Genomic DNA, 19,359 nt, shown 5'->3' on the forward strand with positions numbered 1-19,359 from the left:
GGGCCGGGCAGACACAGCCCCGCAGGCAGAGCGGCGGCTCCGGGCTCCGCTCAGAGCCTGAGGGAACGGAACCGATTCCACAAGAGCCTGGGGAGCCCCTGGAGGCACAGGGCCCTGGCGCTGCCCGCCCGCCTCTCCTGTGGCCATCCCGGGCGGCAGGGGCTCGCTCTGGGCGAGCTGCCGTCTCCTGCCACTGCCCTGACAACGCTGAGGGGCTATTGGGGCCGGGACTGGGCTTGCTAGTGTTATGTTTGCCCAATTATCCCATCAAAAAAACCCAAACAATATTTAAGGTAGCAACAATTTTAATGGAATAGTTTAGAAAATATATAAATAAGGGATAATTTGGTTCCAACAATAGCACATAAGCAAAAACAACCACGGGGTACGGAGTGCAGGGTTCAATGACCCTTGCCACTTCACATACAAGCTTGCCAAGTGAAAATCACCCCTTATATGCCATGTGTCAATGCCATCTCCTCCTATTTTCGGTTCGTCACTTTTCTGTCTCCGCCTTCATTACCACCTTTACCATGCATGCTCCACCACTCGGTTTGGTGCTCGCACAAGTCTTTGGGGGTCGTCACTGATGAAGGCCCTGTAGTCTTCTTCGTTGTCCTTTAATTCACCTTTGGGTTACACATGCACACCAAGCCAGTACAATGTAAGCCAAGACTAACGTATCACTGCATCTGCGTATCAAAGCAATAAGTCCCTTATAATTAGCATTTTCTTGGACCCAACCAGGTTCTTGGTCATTTTTAGCAACTGTATCTTCAGCTTCTTTCCTGTGGTCCTTGAGAACATCTGCTGGGAAGGGGGGGTGGGTGGAGCCCCTCCTTTCCCTCTCTTCTTTGGCATTACAACTTTTAACTATTAACTAATTTATTATTCTCAAATATTAATTACTGTGTCAATATTGATTACTGTTTCAATTTTTATCAGCACAAATCATACCTATTTATCACAAATCCCCCATTTCTCTGTTTGATCATTATGATTTGTGCTGTATTTAAAAAGCTGTACCTTGATATCTTTTATATTTTTCAGAATTTTTTTTTCTCGTTATCTCTTTTCAGCTTCAATCTTTTCTAGCATTTCTATTACTGCTTCTATTCTTTCACACTATCTTTCAAGTTTAGTTAGCATTTTTTGGTTTATTTCAATCTTTTTAGGTCCTTGTTCTTTAACAGGTGTCAATTTAGCTTTTAATACCATTATAGATCTGGGTTTTCATTTTTCTGCTGATTCTGAATTTAGAGACATTGTTGTAATCTGCATCCCCTTGAATCACTGAGTGAATTAGCCTAATAAAACACAAAATCATACAAGGCAGAAACAAAAGTCCCAGAATTGAGCATAACAACATGAACTCTAACTTTTCCCCCAAACTTTTCCAAAGAGGTTACTCCACCAATCTGCTTTCAAGATTGAATTACACTTCTGTACCGGCACATGAGCCACCCTCTTAATTTCCTCTGCAAGTTCTGTGATAACTTCCCCATAATCATCAATTTCTATACAGCGTTCAAATTCATTAAATCTCCCACAAACTCCTTCTTCTTTTGCCAACAGATAGTCTAGGGTGATCCTTTTTCGGTACACAAACGCCCACATTTGTGTATATTGCCTGGCCAACATTTTAAAGGCACGGGAGGTATGATTTGACACCACTTGCACTACTGCTTGGAGTCTCATTAATCTATTCAACAGATAAACTGGGGTCCTATATCCCCATGACCCATCCTGAGCCCATGTTGCTGGGTCATAAGATGCAATAATTTGTTTTGCAGGCCATTCATCCTCCCCCCATTTTTGGTTCCCTCCTGCTGTTGGAGTATTTAAATTAAAATCTTTTTTATTCCACTACAGGGTTTCATACAGTGGAGTTCCTAGCACATTGCTCCTAGACCTCAGTAGAATAAAGAAGGAGGGTTGTATTCTCCCCAAAGTACAGGTTCCTCCCCATTTTTGAGGTAACTCACTGAATCCTCGTTGCCCACAAATCCCATCTGAGGCTTTCCATTTCTTATCAGTTTTCTCCAGTTTTTTCCAATAAGACCTTAGGCTGTCGATGGATTGGTAGGCATTAGCTCCAGGACTTTTGTACCAGCATAAATTAATCTGTTCATCCCATTCACAATTTATTTCTTTTATTGGTCCTCAATATCCAGCGGGGTTTTGTGGTCACCAAATTTTTAAACAATTATCCATATTAATCACCAATGTGGATTTACAAGGAGTATGCCCTACTATTTTATTAAATTTCTTTCATTTTTAAATTATACTGTCATGGTTTGAGCCTGGCACAGAGCCAGTGCCCCCATGAAAATGCCCTCACCCTGGTGTCTGCTGTGAGATGTGACCAGGAATAAGCAAAACAGGCTCCAACTTAAACATAAAGAACACTTTATTACCTAAACTACAGGAAAATAGGGAAAAACTATAAGGAAAAGAAAAAAAAATTGAAAACCTTACAAAAAACCACTTTCCTCCTCCCCACTACCTGACTTTCCCAATCCGATACATTCTCCCAAATCACCAACTGCCCAGCCTGACACCACACTTTAGTATACTCAAACTTCAGTTCATGAAGAGGAGAGGAGTCCTTCTTGTTCCATAGGCTTCCCCTGGAAACACACTGAAACCTCGTGTGCTTCCAAGTCACTCGGCACCGCCCGGAAAAAAAGTCCTTTTGCCGCTTGTGACATCTTCCTTCCATGCCCAGTGCTCTCACCACCGTGCATGGACTAGAGCTGCTTTTAGGGTTGTCTTTTAAGGATGCCTTGTCTCACTCCAAAAAGGCACAGTCTCTGCTTTGGGACATCTGTCCCCCCCATATTTTTCCAACCCCCTGGGGCCGGGGGGTCCTCACGATGAACCCTCCTGGTTCTGAGCCACTGCTTCCCCCTAAGTGCAGTCTCTGTGTCACAGGAACAAACTGAGTCCATGGCCACAAGAAAAGTCCAGCCAAAAGGCCACTCCAAATCATCTCTCCCCATTCAATCATCTCCACGTTCTTCGGGCCAGGTCCTTGTCTCATCTCATCTCTTATCTCCCTTCTCATTCAGCTTCGAGGAGGATTAGCATTTTTGCAAGGCCCCAATCATGAAAGAAAGGGGTTAAAACTTTCAGTCTCTGTCCGGGAGCTGCGGCACTCCCACACACGCTGCCGCTCCGGCCGGGCACTCTTCCCCCCCCCTTCTCCTCCTGGGCCAGCTGCTATCACATTCGGTGTCGCCGGCTCTCTCTCTCCCTCCGGGGGGGGGGGGGGGGGATGGCTGCCCGAGGGCTGACTCCCTGGGATCTTCCACCCTTCCATCCTCGAGGGCCTCCTCACCTCCCATCTCTGTCCAGGCCCAGGGCCTACCACGTGGCTGCCCCTCCTCCGCCCAGCAGCAGCGGCTGGACGGGGAGGGGGGAGATCTGACCTCTTCGCCTCGACGTCCCAAGAGAGCCTGCCAGGGGCAGAGCTCTGCTTTTTAACCCCTGTGTATTCTCGGAGGTGTGTCCAAACCCCACTGGCTACACCAGGTGCCAGTATCAAACTCTCGAACATCCATTGGTTTGACCACATCATCCCAGAATTCCCACTTCTTCCTGGTCAAACCACCACATTTACAAATAATTCCAATGCCTTGATGGCTTAAAATCCATCCTTCGGGTCTCTTCAATGTTCCAGAAATTTGCATGGGGTTCCACTTTAAAAATTGCTCTGGAGCTAAGCTCTCACCTTTCCATGGCCATCTTTCAGCCATTTTTACTCTGGGGGTACAGCTGAGGCCATGAGGTCACAGCAGGCTCAGGGGTCACAGCAGGCTGAGGTCACAGCAGGCTCTGAGGTCACAGAGGTGCCAGACCCGGTGGTTGCACAGCAGCACAAGGAGCGAGCACTCAGTCCTTGAGCACAACTGTTGCGGCAGCAGCAGCGGTGGCAGCAGTGGTGCTGACATTGGGACAGCGGTGTCAGGACAGCGGTGGCAGCAAGAGCTGTGGGACTGGCAGAGGGCAAGGCACCATGGCCCTTGCTCTGCGCCTCTTCCTCCTGCTCCTCCTGGCCGTGGCCCTGCCTGCCAGGGCTGCCCAGGCTGCTCCGCTGCAAGGGTGGCGAGCAGGTGAGCCGGCAGGCTGGCTCCCCTTTCCCGGGACAGCGCTCCCTGCTCCCTGGGAAGCGCTGGGGATGGTTTTCCCCAGGGTATTTAGGGAGGGTTTCCTCTGGGGGAGGGAGAGAGACCCCAGGGCCCTGTGCTGCCCCTGTTTCCTCTTCATTTCTGTTGCAGAGGGGAGGGAAAGAGGGTGGAGAGCGTCCAGGAGCGTTCCCAGAGCTCCCTAGGCCCCTGTGCAGCTTTGGCCATGTCCATTCACACCTGGCTTCCATGGCCTTACCCAACCCCCTTGCAGAGCGCGTTTCCCAGAGGCAGAAGGGGATCCCAGCACGTCCTGGAAAATGTTCTCATCAATGCTCTATTCTAGATGAGGTTGCTCAGAAGGCTTCTCTATTAGATTGGCTGATTAAAGCTTTGAAGTGCTTGGAGCCTCCTGCAGGTATGTTCTCACTGTCCCACCAAGGATTAATCATTGACAACCTGGCAGGACCAGGTGACAGAAACTTCTGTGTCTGTTGAATTACAGGTGCCTCTGCAGGGAGGACTTTTGCTGCTCCTTTTCTGGTTCCTGCACGCAAGCCCAGCGCCCATTGCAGGGGTGAGTAGTGTGTCCCTGCTGACCCCACAGGCTGAGCCCTGCTTCTGTGGCATCCATTTATGGGAAAAGGAACAGCTTTCTGTTAAGGTCCTCCAAGAGGTAAGAACAAACCTAGATGTGAGAAGAAATCGCTTGAGTCAAATGACATCTTGAAACAAATAGTGGAGGAACTGCACAAAGAGAATGGTGAGAGCATTTCCCTCAGCCTTGTCCTGGGGCCCAGCAGCCGGGGCCTTTGGCTGCACATCTGGACCTGCCGAGCCCAGCACAGAAGGAAGGGATCCATGGCAGCCTCGCTGCCCCGCTGCTGCTTCCATGCCCTGCAGGGCTGTTTCACAGCCTGGCCTGGCTGCAGCTTCTCCCCAGCCTCTGCAGGAAGGCATTGGGCATCAGCTGACAGGCAGACCAAACTGCACCACTGTAGCAGGCTCCGAGCATGCTAGGGCCCCATGGAGGGCCGAGGCTTAAAGACAGGAATTGCCAGTCATGATGAAGTAGCAAAAGAAGCCCCTTCCTTCCGCCTTTTGGACCCCGGCATATCTCTCTGTAGCCCCATATGTCACTTCCCCTTATCCCCTACTACTGTACAAGTATGGATCCCCTTATACCCCATATAAAGGGTTGTTTTAGCCCATACTGGAGAAGAGTCATCTCTAGAACCCTTCACAGACCCCTCAATAAAACCCTCACTGCGGAACGCCAGGACATTTCTTCTCCACTCTCGCAGTGTCTGCTTCTCGGCTAGCCTGCAAGGTGCCTTAGCAAGCAAAGAGCTAAAACCATAGGAGAGCTGATAATCACTAAAGAGCTGATATCCATTGGGCTTGCTAAGGTAGCCAGCAGCTGAGCACGGCCTGGGTACTCCGACACTCTGTCCCCATGAAGGACTGAGGTATCCAGCCCGTGCTGCCTGCTCGGGGGCAAATAACTCAGCAGGGAACCCGGGATACACCACAGGCCATGCACACCCTGAAATGCCCCGCAATTTCCGTGTCTCCACAGGGCACATCAGGTGTAGGGGCTGTTTGGAGAAGGGACCCGTCTGGGACAGTCCCAAAATCCAGGGTGTTTTCTGATCCTTATCCATGCCTTTCACAACTATTGCCACCTGAAGCTGTCATCTTCCCCATTCCCAATGATGAATGCTTCCATCTTATCCAGCGGTCTCTTTTCCATTCTTCAGAAATGAAAGGAGCGCCTGTGCTGAAAGCTGAGTTCCCTGGAGGAAGCAGTGATTCTGTGCCAGCCTCTGCTGCAGGAAGGGAGGCGATGCCAGGCACAGCCACAGGAGGTAATTGCTGTGCCTCTGGGCCTGAGCCCTGCTGAGGCTTGAGCTGCCCTCTCTGCTGCTTGGCACTGCGGGCAGGCCCCAGGCAAGATGGGCACAGCCCAGAGGAATTGTCCCGAGCAAGCTCAGGGCACTCGGCTACTGAGCTGTCCTGCTGGGCTCCCTCCATGGGAGACACGTCCCAAAACCTGGGAGCGGCTGCCAGGGGTGCCCATGGTGGGGAAAGGGCAAAGGGTGTTGTATTGCACTAGGTATTGAGTCGGTTGCACTGGGTGTTGGGAAAAAATGTTATTGGGCACGTGGATGGTATATTCCCCCCCACATGGTTCCTCCCTCACCCCCCTGGTCTCTGTATCCCTTATGGTCTGTCCCACGGATGGTCCCTCCCCCCACCCCTCTCGGATGTCGCTCCCATTGACCGTGGCCCTCTTTCCCCGCCCGCACATCCTGGCTCATGAAAGCCCACCGAAGGTGAGGCACGTCCTCTTTGCTGCCGTGGTGGTCGCCTGCGCTAGGTGATCTGTCCCACACGAATAAACTGGACACTTTGACACATGTGGCAGGGAGCGCTTTTCGTCTTTTATCTCTTTCATGTGGTTCTGTGTGGGCTTGGGTCCTGAGTGAGCCGGGTTTGGACTCATACAAGCCCAGAGACCGGGGATACTGCAGGTGGCACCCACGTGTTCCTCTCCCAGGACGGCCACGAAGAAGCTGGTAATTTCATGCGTGGCTTAAAGTAGCTGTTGGACTTCCACCTTCCCCTGTCTTCTTCGTCGCGTTTTTGCCGGCAAAGAAGGCGTGGGGGCAGAGTCGGGACCCCGCTGCACCCACAGCGGGCCGATTCCAGGACGGGGACTTCGTTTCAGCTGCTCCAGCCAGTCGCGTCCCCGCGCGGGGTGAGTATTACCCGTGCGGCTTAGTGGGACCCCAGGGGGGCCCTCACAGGGTGGGGGTGTGTGAAAAACACCAATCACTTGTTTTTAAAATTTTTAAAAGTTTATTAGTAATAAAATAGTTATAAAAATAGTAACACAATTAGAGTAATAACATTTTGGACAAATTGAATTAAGACAAAGTGAGACAATAAAAGCAAAGAGTTACGGACGTCCGGGTACCTTTTTCTGGGCCTCAGGAGCCCGAAAAAGGACACCCGTTAACAAAGGATTAACCCTTAAGAACAACAGCCTGTTGCATATTCATACACTTCATACATGATGCATAAATTCCATTCAAATACAGGATTCTGTCTGGTCAGTGTCAACTTCTTCCTTCTAATCCTAACAGCGCCTCCAAGGCGGGAAGAAGTTCATTTCTTCTGATAAGAAGGCAATAAATTCATTTTCTCTGAAAGATCTACGTGTCCTGTGGCTGCTGTCTCGCTGCAAGCCCTTTCTTTTAAACAAGGCATCCTACATAGCATCGTTTTTATTTTAACAATTTTTACAACCTAAAACTATATTTTACACAGTACTTAAGGAAATTAGTACAGCATTATTTTCTAGCACAACACATATAATATTCATTTTAATATTAGTGAAAAGCCAATCATAAAATGCATGCATTTTTCACAACCCCTACTCTTATTCTTTGTAAATCATTTGGCTTGAGCAATATTTTTTTCTACTTGCATCTTCTGGACTATCTGGCAAAGTGAAACAGGGGATTACACAAATAAGAAGTATAAAAACAGTTGTAACACAAAATGAAAGATCTTAATTTCTTCTAATACCTTACCCCACCAGCTGGATTTTAACATTGTTTTCTAATTTTTGGACTGGTACCTGGGTTATTATATGCATATGTATTTTTCTTTTTGATTTCTTTTGCGTTTGCTAGAATGACTTTTCTGTGGTCATCAACTTTCAACGATCTGTTATATTGAACTTTCCAGTAACACCCCCTTCTTTGGCCAATAAATAGGCTAAAGCCAACCTATTCTAATACCCTACAGTTTTCCTTTGGCTTAGCTGGCTTAATATTAACTCTTAATGCCTGGGCAGCCTTATTTGCTATCATTTCTGTAACTGCTTGGCGTCTTGTAATACTATTCAGCAGATAATTTGGAGTCAATACAGAGTTAGATTGTTTTGCTGGTTTTACCTTTTCGTTTATTATTTGGTTTTTTTCCCAAATCTTGAACCATATCTTCAATATTAAAACAAATCTATCTCTCTCCTTTTGGACATTCAGTTCTAAATCTATTGCCACTTTTTCTTAAGTTTCTTGTAATCTAATAATTTACTCTATTTTGCCTACAAGTTCTTAATTTGGATGGGTCATAACAGTGGCTGTTGACATAGGTGTATGTAATAAAAGAGGAACTTTGGTTTCTTTCCATGTGATGCTTTTGTAGCATTTGTGACACAATCTTGCTGGTATCCCGAAAGGGAAAAGACAACAAATGAGTGCCAGAAACAGGAATAACAGAGGTCCAGTATGGCTTATACTCCCATCTCCCATGCCTGTGAGGCTGCAACCCACAGGAGGTTTATTTGATCTTCTTGGTGGTGAAATACAGAGGCCAATCTGGTCTTGCCCTCTATTTTTTTGTCACTTTCTCTTAACTAATTTCTAGGCAAATTGTTTTTGACACTCTTTAACTGTGGTCTCTTACTGTTCCTCAGGTATCTCTCATTCAACAGGCGCTAATAATTCCCATCCACAAAACCAAGTTATTACTTTAACACTTTTTGCAATAAGAGCATAAATTTTGAGAATTACAATACTAATTACTCTCACAATTTAAGCATTTACTTATAGCCCAGCTAGCATGTCCAGTATTGGAATGAATCAAATAAAGTTTACTAACGAAAATGGCAATTCCCCTTCTCCCCTATACAATTCTCAGGCTAAGGTCAGAATACAAAAACAGTCTTGATCCTTCTATCTGAAGTATTCCTACCCCAAGGAGATGTTTTATTCAGGCAGTGCTCAAAACCAGTGATATAAGAATTATCTTATTTCTTAATTCAGTGTTATTCTTTGTACTTTTCTTGTATCATTTGGGTTTTCTCAAACTATTACCACTCAGTCCCCACTGGAAAGTCAGTTCGGTATCACCCGGTTTAAATGTGATAGTCCATTTTTCAGGTTTCTTGACAAGTCTTGATTCTGCTGGCATGAAATTCACCTTCTTTCTGTGATTCTGATCGTTGCTTCAGTAGTACCTGGAAAGGACTTCTTAATAGCATAGTAATAAAAGAAAGATAATACTGCATTAACTTTTACTATTCGCTTTCCTTCTAAACTTTCTGGGTTTAGCTAAAAGCTTTTTCTACAGCCGCCTCTTCTTCTTCAGGAAAAAAACCTTCTCGTTAACAGCAAACAAAACACACAAAAGAAAAAAAAACAAAAAAACAAAAAAACCTTCTTACTTAAGAAAAACAAACCGCTTTGTGAGGTTTGGAGAGTCATCAATCTTTGCTTTGATTTTTGTCTTTCAGTGCTAGCCCCTCTCGCCCTCTCTTCACAGCCCTGCTGTCAATGCTGTTCTTGGCCCTTGCCCCGGTGCTGCCCCTTGGCTGCAGGGCCGGAGCCGGGGAGAGCAGCCCCGGGCATGGGGACCCTGGGGATCTGCCTTGGGTCTCTTTTGCCCTCTCTCTGTCTCTCCCCTTCTCTCTCTCGGCCCCCTTGCCGGGCCCACGCTGCCATCCTGGGCTCGGGACCCCGACAGTCTGGGAGCCCCCCCGGCAGTTCCGCCCCGGAGCCAGCCCGCTCCTGGCCGCAAACCTGTGTCCTCTGCTGCAGCACCGCCCGGGGCACCTCCATGGATCGGTCCCTGCCGCAGCCCCCGAGACCCCGCCGCTCGTAGGGAGCGCTCAGACACCTCCCAGCCTTGACAACCCCAAACTCGGCGTCCCCAGGTGCTCCTGACATTCTTTTTCTTTCTCTCGTCAACTTACCCTCTTTTCCTTTCAAGCAGGGCCTGTTCTGCTAAGGCTTTTCCGGACCCCAGTGTGGCATTGAATAACCTCCTAACAACCATGTGTTAAGATAGTTCTCTGCTTTTCATGCAAAAACCTTCATTCACACTTCTACTCTCTTCTAGCACCAAGATGTCATCACTTCACATTCTAACATCTCAGACTTTCTCAACTACCTCTCTACTTCAACTTCTCTCTTTCTTCTCTCTCAGTTGTAACCTTTATGGGGTCGATATTTAATCTTCCCCTATTTCTTTCTTCTGCCCAAACTTCTATATTGATTTTTTTTTCCTTCATCCTCTTGGCCTAATTTCAAAACTCTACCTGTCATTTTCCTATTTTCTGATATAACTCTTATTCTGGATTGCACTTGTAAGACTCTTCCCAATAAATTGCTACCTGCCCCTGGGACCAATAACACATCTCCCATCTAAATTTTAGTTTCTTCCTTCAATTACCACATCTTTAATGACTAGAAATGTAAAACTTTCTCTTTTTGCCCCTGTTACTTTCACTGTATGTTTGCTTACACTAAAACCTTTTGGAACAATTAACAGGCAGGTTCTCTTTGCCCCTGTGTCTATTACAAATTCCAATTCTCCCACTTTTAAAGTTATCATAGGCTCCAGATGGTATTTGTCCCCAAAAAAATTAGAACCTATGACTTCATTATTTTTATGTGCCCATTTCTTTAAAGATTTTCAGATCTTCTGCTTACTTAGGACCATTTTCCTTTTTCTCTCAAGTTTGTTTATCTATTTAGTTGGAGATTCTTCTTTCCCCTTTAAAAGCTGCCCTTCAAAAACCTTTTGTTTTGGCATTTCGCCTTTGATATGCCGTCTCATTTATTCTCTTGGTTATGTAATTCTGATAACAATTCATGTGTTTACTCCCCTCCTCATTATTTTAACCCCACTCAGGAGGTACAGTTGGCATTTTGTCTTCTCTGGGGGTCTCCGCAGATTATCTTTTTCTTAAGCTTTTATTTCAGTTGCTCTCATTAATTGCTTTTCTTCCTGAGAAAAATATTATTTTCATTACCAACCGCATCTCTTCTCAAGTATAAACGTTTGGACCTAAAAGTTGGTCTAATTGTTCAGCTATGCCTATGGGATTCTCCAAATATCCCTTTTATTTATTTCTTAACATTTCAGACCTCAGACGAAGTCAAAGGAGCATTTACAAACTCTGATCTGTCCCCCCCTATGAGAACCTCTCTTAATGGAAATAGACCAATCTCTTTATCTCATTCTTTTTGGATTTTTATCTTCTATAGCCTTTCTCCCGTATTTCTAGGAAGAATCAGGAGAGGGCTTTCTTCTAACTGAACTTTTAGTGTTTCGATAAAGTGATTATTTTAGAAAGTTCCCCTGAGCAGCCGGAGCTGTGGTTACCAAGGGAACGGGGCCCAGGGCATGACGGGGACACTCGGCGTGACTCTGAGTCTCGGTCCTCCAAAGGCGGGGTCGGCAGCCGGCATGGCCCGAGGGGGTCGGCACAACTCAGGGTCTGGGGGCTCCAAAGGCGGGGTCGGCAGCCGGCATGGCCCGAGGGGATCGGCACAGCTCAGGGTCTGGGGCCTCCAAAGGCGGGGTCTGCAGCCGGGATCTCCCCAGGGGCTGTTCCGGTGCAGGCCGAGCTGGAGCGGGAATCGCCCCCACACGGGTGATGGTGGCTGATCTGGCAGAGACAAAGCCGGGACTGACCCCGGCTGCAGCGGCGGGAGCCGACAGAGTCAGGGCAGCCGGGGATGGGACAGACGGGACTCCCCTCGGTGCGGTCAGCGCGGTGACCACGGTGCACAGGGCAGGACAGACCCCCACCCCCTGCACGAACTGCGGAGCGGCCGCGGGCCAGGCGGCCGGACTGGGACAGACGGGCTGGGACACACGGACTGGGACAGACAAACCTCGAAAATAAGTTTCTCATGTACTAATCTTTTTCTTCTTTAATTAATTATCTCCCGTTTTAAATTTCTCTTAAGGTATGTGCTACTCTAAAGGCATACCTTGAATCAATATCTAACTCCTTTCTTTTGTGTTAAATTTTCTAATGCTCTTTTTAAGTATATAATTCACAAGTTTGCATGTTTTGTTTTTTTTTTTCTCATCAACTTCTGCATACCCTATATTTTGCAAGGAGTTGTATTTCTGTTTGTTAACATAACCCCCAAAGTGCTATCTTGGGGTATTTCTGTTGGTAATTTTTTTCTGCTTTTCTTTTTGTGGTATCTACCTTACTGGATTTCTGTCTCATTTTTCAATTTTCTATCTATTCGTCTCCTGCTTCCCTTTTTCACTTTTTACTAACAACTTAAATACCACTTTTCTTTCAACAACTTACACCCAAAAAAACCCCTCATTTTTCTCACACTGCTTTTCAATACAATCCACCTCCCTCCAAGGAGATATGGTAAGGCTTAAAATGCACAATCGACATTACCTATACTTTCATTCGTCTACGTTCACTCACTTTTATTTCTCATTCACTTTCACACTTTCCTTCACACTCTCAAGACACAAAGTGGATCCTTATTGCTAGGAAATCACAGGTCCTTGTGGCCCCCTCTTTCGCTCTGGGGTTTACCTCCAGGTCTCAGTGTCACCAGGCCCCCGAGAAGAGCCTTACTCTGCTGCGTCTGGTGTCCGTTCACCTGTGAGGCTGTCTGCGTGTCTTCCACACTCTTCAGCTACGGCCCCTCACACGCCCAGGGAACGCTAGCTTGGTTCGCAGGTCACTCACTCCTCTTCGGCCCAGAAGCCCCCACCTACCCGGGAGCTACAGCCTGGTGTGCAGGTCACTCACTCCTCTTTCCACTGCCTCCCCCTTCCCACCTGCCCGGGAAGTTGAGGCTGACTCTGTGTCTCACTCTCACCTTTTACTTTCACATCACCTATTACAAGTTTAGGTGTTACTGGCCAGTCCCGGTGCTATTGGATATCCCTCAACCCAGCTGTGTTATTCAACCCCAGATGCTCTTGAGTATTTTTCCCCTCAATCCAGCTGTGTTGTTCAACCCCAGATGCTCTTGGGCATTTTCTGTTCCTCAACCCAGCGGTGTGGTACAACTACAGATGCTCTTGGGCATTTAATTTGTTTTGCTGTGTTGTCCAACCCTGGATGTTCTTGGGCATTTTTTTCATCCCTCAATCAGTCTGTGTTGTTCAACCCTGGATCTTGTTGTGGAAAAATTTCATCCCCCATTCTAGCTGTGTTGTCCCACCCTGAGTATTCTTGGGCATATCCTCACTCCGACAGAATTCTGCTCAACCCTGCTCTTGGATGCTCTTAGAATATAAATCCCTCAACCCAGCAGGTTTTAGGGGCCCCTCCTGTCCCGTTTCCTAGTGGATTGGGCTAGGAAACCTTGCTCCCTACCTCCGAGGGGTCCAACCCCTCCCTGAGACCCAGTCCCAGTTACCCCCGGGGATTCTTTCACTCTCTTATCACTCGCTTTGTCTCTTTACTGGCCGCTTTTCTCGCGAAAAGAGGAAAACGCAGCATGGGAGACCCCACACTCACTGTGCAGGTCTGGGACAAGCAGCCCGCCTCTTATTCACACACATTCATCCCCCCGTACCTGCCACCCCAGAAGTACTTACCAATCCTTTTTCCTTCCCGGGTTCTTCGTGCGCACTACTACTCTCAGGGGGCCAATTGCCGCGGTTGTAGGGAGCCTTTTTCCCTTGTCTTTGTTTTATTGCCTCCTTTTGTCCACAGATCGTAACCTGCGTCTGTCGGTCACTTCAGGGGAAACAGAGCGAGGCTGCCAAAGAGGGCAGGGCGCGCCTTCCCCACTCTGACTCTCCTAAAGCACCGTCAGCGAGGTGTTAGTAACCATCCTCTGCTACCAAAATTGTGAAAAACACCAATCACTTGTTTTTAAAAGTTTAATAGTAATAAAATAGTTATAAAAATCGTAACACAATTAGAGTAATAACAATTTGGACAAATTGAATTAGGACAATATGAGACAATAAAAACAAACAGTTATGGACGTCCGGGTACCTTTTTCTGGGCCTCAGGAGCCCAAAAAAGGACACCTGTTAACAAAGGATTAACCCTTAAGAACAATAGCCTGTTGCATATTCATACACTTCATACATGATGCATAAATTCCATTCAAATACAGGATTCTGTCTGGTCAGTGTCAACTTCTTCCTTCTAATCCTAACAGCGCCTCCAAGGAGGGAAGAAGTTCATTTCTTCTGATAAGAAGGCAATAAATTCATTTTCTCTGAAAGATCTAAGTGTCCTGTGGCTGCTGTCTCGCTGCAAGCCCTTTCTGTTAAACAAAGCATCCTACATAGCATCGTTTCTATTTTAACAATTTTTGCAACCTGAAACTATATTTTACACAGTACTTAAGGAAATTAGTACAGCATTATTTTCTAGCACAACACATATAATATTCATTTTAATATTAGCGAAAAGCCAATCATAAAATACATGCATTTTTCACAGGTGCACTCCCGGTGCAGGAAAAATTGGGCCCTGAAGGGATTGCGCTTCTCCGCGCGGCAGCCTGGGCGGGGCGGCTCCGGCCCTCCGCCGGTCCCTGTGCGCTGTTTGGGGGGTTGTTTTTTGCCGGTAGCGGACGCGCCGGGGCAGCGGCAGACCCCGCCGAGCGGCGCGGACCCGCTCCAGCCCCCACGCGGCGGCCACGTGGTGGTGGGGGTGCAGCAGCTGCTGTTCGCCATTTTGAAACCTGCGCATGGTCAAGGCCGACAGACCTAGAAACAGTGGCAGCTGTATCTCCAGGGAGGAGGCAACAGATTTCACCAGAACAACTTCAACATGTCATTTGCTTCATATGCAAAATAACAGGACACTTTGCACAGGACTGCCCCCAAAACCAGCAACTAAAGACACCCTACACACCAAAAAATCCCGATGCCAGCGCCCACCCGCCCGGCGCCACGACATAAATGCAGCGGGCTTCCCTGAAGGAGAAACCTCCCTCAAAAAAGAAAAGGGGGAGGAAGGGAAGCAGGGTGTGGGAACACAAAATAACCATTTACAGGATAAAATCTGGTGGTCTCACAAGCGTTTCAAGCTTGTGACCGCCAAAGCTTTTGCTTTCAGGTCTACCCAGTGGACAGTCATTGGAGTGGACCTGCCACAGGACTTGCAGAACTTGACAAAAGATCGCACAAGATTGGACGGTGAGTACTTTGTTATTGGGGACACTGCACACACACCCACGGAGATTGAGGTGGCTCCCATGACCATCAAAGGGGACACACCCAACCTCATTCTCCTGGCGCGCTGTCCACAGCCACCCTTCTCTTTGGCCAAGGGGCAAATCATCGCCCAGGCCATTCCTGTTGCAGCAGAAATTTCAGTAGATGACAAGGCACCAGGTGTATACTGGGCAGAAGTGGTTGGCGAGGACAAACCCATTATGGGATGCAACCTAATGCGTGGAACAGAATACCTCCCTGTGGAAGGGTTGCTTGGCACAGGGGCAGATGTGACGACAATCATACCTGAAAGGTTGTGGCCGTCACATTGGGATTTGCAACCCGTGGCTGGTCAAATCCAAGGTGTAGGAGGAGTCACATTGGCAAAGATATCAAAGAGCATTGTGCAAATTGAGGGACCAGATGGAAAATTGACCAGTGTCCGTCCATTTGTTACTAATTACAAAGCTCCCTTGTGGGGTAGAGACACCATATCCCAGTAGAGGGTCAAATTGGTCATCCCTAAAACACCCCAGGATTTTTAATAGCAGCCACTGTAGAGCACCCCACCCACAAGTTAACATGGCTGAAAGATGACCCAGTCTGGGTAAGACAGTGGCCACTCAGTAATGAAAAGACAGCGGCGCTCAAGGAGCTTGTAGCAGAACAATTGGCTAAAGGACACATTGAAGAGACATCTAGCTGCAGGAATTCCTCGGTCTTTGTAATAAAAAAGCCAGGGAAGGATAAGTGGTGGCTCCTTCATGATTTAAGAGAAACAAACAAAAGAACTGTGGACATGGGGTCTCTCCAACCAGGGATGCCCTCCCCAACAATGTTCCCCCAAAATTGGCAATTGTCTGTCCTAGACATCAAGGACTGTTTCTTCCATATCCCCCTACACCCGGAGGACGCACCAAGGTTTGCCTTCTCGGTTCCCACCACCAACCGAAAAGCCCCAATGAAGTGCTACCACTGGAGAGTATTACCTCAGGGGATGAAATGCAGTCCATCCTTCTGCCAGGGGTACGTGGCTTCATTGCTGTCCCCAGTGTGCGCCCAGATAAAGGAGGCAATCGTACACTACATGGATGATGTGCTTGTGTGTGCCCCCGATGACATAATGCTCCAAGACACGGTTGACCTTGTGGTTAAAGTTTTAACCTCTGCTGGATTCCAACTGCAGGAAGACAAGGTTCAGAGAATGCCACCTTGGAATTACCTGGGCTTGCAAATCACGGCGCAGACCATTGTTCGGCAAAAATTGGGAATTAAGACTGATCCCAAAACCCTGGCAGATCTCCATTCCTTCTGTGGGTCTTTGAACTGGGTCAGGCATTGGCTAGGTCTCACTAACAGGGACCTAGCTCCCCTTCTTAATTTACTGAAGGGAGAGAGAGCTAGCCTCTCCCAGGGAGCTAGCTGACCCCAGAGGCAAAAACTGCCTTCCAAAAAATGCAGGAGGCTTTGGCTGAGAGGCAGGCTCATCGCTATAAGCCCCAGCTGTCTTTTGAGTTCATTGTTTTGGGCAAGTTACCACACATACACGGGCTGATATTCCAATGGTTTGAAGGACGAAAAGATCCACTTCTAATCATAGAGTGAGTTTTCCTCTCCTATCAGCGATCCAGAACCATCACACAGCCACAGGAGTTAATAGCTCAGCTAGTCTGGAAGGCCAGGCTAAGACTGCGTGAGCGGGCCGGTTGTGCCTTTGAGTGTATTCACCTTCCAGTCCACCTTTCTAAGGAGGGAAAGAGCTCTCCCGAGAGGTTAACCATAAAGAGGTTCGAGGACCTGTTCCAGAGCAATGCCAGTCTCCAGCTATCCCTGGACACCTACACTGGACAGGTATCAGTCCAAGCCCCGTCACACAAACTGTTCAATGAGGAATTCCACCTCATTGCTCCTGAGAAAAGGAGTCGTAGGCCAATCAAGGCGCTTACAGTGTACACTGATGCGTCCAGAACATCCCACAAGTCGGTGATGACTTGGAGAAATCCCCAGACCCAGCTTTGGGAAGCTGATGTTGAGTTGGTGGAAGGGTCGCCCCAGATTGCTAAGCTAGCTGCACTCATAAGAGCCTCTGAGAAGTTTTCGGAGCCAATTAATTTGGTTACCGATTCAGCCTATGTGGCAGGGGTGGTGTCCAGGGCGGAGCAGGCAGTCCTCAAAGAGATCGAGGATGGGCATCTCCACAGGTTGCTCTCAAGACTAATTCATTTGGTTTCTCAGCGGGAGCACCCTTTCTATGTGATGCACGTGAGGTCGCACACCGATCTGCCAGGCGAGATCGCCGAAGGTAATCGCAAGGCAGATTCCCTTGCCGCTCCAGCAGAAATGGCACGCCTTCCAGACATCTTTCAACAGGCAAAGCTAAGTCACCAGCAATACCATCAAAATGTTCCACGTCTACTCAGTCAGTTCCAGTTAACACGCAGTCAGGCTCGAGCCATTGTGGCCACCTGTCCCAATTGCCAGCTTCAGGCAGTGCCATCCCTGGGTGTTGGGGTTAACCCCCCAGGCCTTGGGAGCTGTGAAATGTGGCAGACAGACATCACACACATTCCCAGTTTCGGTCGTATGAAATATGTACACATCAGTATAGACACATACTCAGGTGCAGGTTATGCCTTTGCCCATGCAGGGGAAAGGGCTGCGCATGCCAAACAACACTTGCTGCAAGCCTTTTCAGTATTGGGGTTCCCTAGGGAAATTAAAACTGACAATGGCCCAGCGTGTGCCTCCAAGGAGTTCCTAGAGTTTGTCCAGCAGTGGGGAGTGGAGCATAAAGCAGGCATTCCCCACTCCCCCACAGGTCAAGCTGTGATCGAGTGTGCCCACCACACACTCAAAGAGGTCCTGGCTAGGCAGAGCAACTCTGCAGCGTGGATGACTCCACAACAAAAGCTCTGCAAAACCCTATTTACCATTAATTTTCTGAATTGTTCATTTGAAAACATGAATCCTCCAGTAATGTCATTTCAATAATAACCGGTTTAAGTTGTCACAGCGTCCACCAGTTCTCATTAAGGACCCAGAAACTTGAGAAACCAAGGGTCCTTATGAGCTCATCGCCTGGGGGCGTGGTTACGCGTGTGTATCCACCCCCTCAGGCCCTCGATGGATACTGCAGGAGTGGGTAAAACCTTTCGTCCCCAAAAATCCAGCTCCAGCAGACAGGGATAAGAAACAAGCAGCTGACGCTTCCAAGAGAAGACGCCGCCGGAAAAAGAAGGAAGAATCTTCCTAAGAGAGTTAGCTGCATTCTGGCAGACCCATGAACTTGTATGTGTTTGGTTTTGTTTTTACAAAAATGTTTGATTTCCTTTGTAGCACAGAAAATCTACCTCCTACCTAACCTCATGATGAGCCCTGTCCGAGCTGTCATCCTGTTCATGCTGAGCAGTCTCAGAGCTGCGTGGATCGTTCCTCAGCCAGCACCTAACGTCCATGCAGCTCTCCGAGAAGTTAATCCGAGGACTGGTTCAGCGGATTGTTCAAGGACTGGGGACTCTTGGGGTGGTGGACCTCTATAATGAGGACAATTTTGTGTTTTTTTTGTTCTTTTCCTAATCATGTTAGCATTCGGAATTCTACATTGCATGCTCTTTAAGGCTATCAACGGTTTGGTCTCCAGTACCGCAGAAGTCAACCGCTCAGTTTGTGGAACTAAAGCAAATTGACAGGCCCATAAACCATGAGTGGTGGACAAATTCATAATCAGCAGTAGAAATAGTCTGACATATTTCCTTTAGTTTTGGTTAACAGAAAAGGTGGAGGTGTTGTATTGCACTAGGTATTTAGTTGGTTGCACTGGGTGTTGGGAAAAAATGTTATTGGACACGTGGATGGTATATTCCCCCCCCACATGGTTCCTCCCTCACCCCCCCTGGTCTCTGTATCCCTTATGGTCTGTCCCACGGATGGTCCCTCCCCCCACCCCTCTCAGATGTCGCTCCCATTGACCGTGGCCCTCTTTCCCCGCCCGCACATCCTGGCTCATGAAAGCCCATCGAAGGTGAGGCACGTCCTCTTTGCTGCCGTGGTGGTCGCCTGCGCTAGGTGATCTGTCCCACACGAATAACTGGACACTTTGATGCATGTGGCAGGGAGCGCTTTTCGTCTTTTATCTCTTTCATGTGGTTCTGTGTGGGCTTGGGTCCTGAGTGAGCCGGGTTTGGACTCATACAAGCCCAGAGACCATGGATACTGCAGAGGGGGAGAGCAAAGCTCCAGTGGGTCATGACAGGGCCTGGCC

At 48.0% G+C, this 19,359-nt stretch overlaps 1 long non-coding RNA gene across 1 annotated transcript; it reads left to right on the forward strand.

Annotated features, from left to right (window-relative positions):
* Positions 1-6,427: 6,427 nt before the first annotated feature.
* On the forward strand, positions 6,428-18,916 carry LOC141726578 (uncharacterized). The gene is made up of 3 exons (XR_012577709.1): positions 6,428-6,888; positions 15,001-15,080; positions 18,435-18,916. It is a non-coding gene; the product is annotated as an uncharacterized LOC141726578 (long non-coding RNA).
* The last annotated feature ends 443 nt before the right edge of the window (positions 18,917-19,359 follow it).

Source organism: Zonotrichia albicollis, chromosome 36 (assembly GCF_047830755.1).
Source record: "Zonotrichia albicollis isolate bZonAlb1 chromosome 36, bZonAlb1.hap1, whole genome shotgun sequence".
NCBI lineage: Eukaryota > Metazoa > Chordata > Aves > Passeriformes > Passerellidae > Zonotrichia > Zonotrichia albicollis.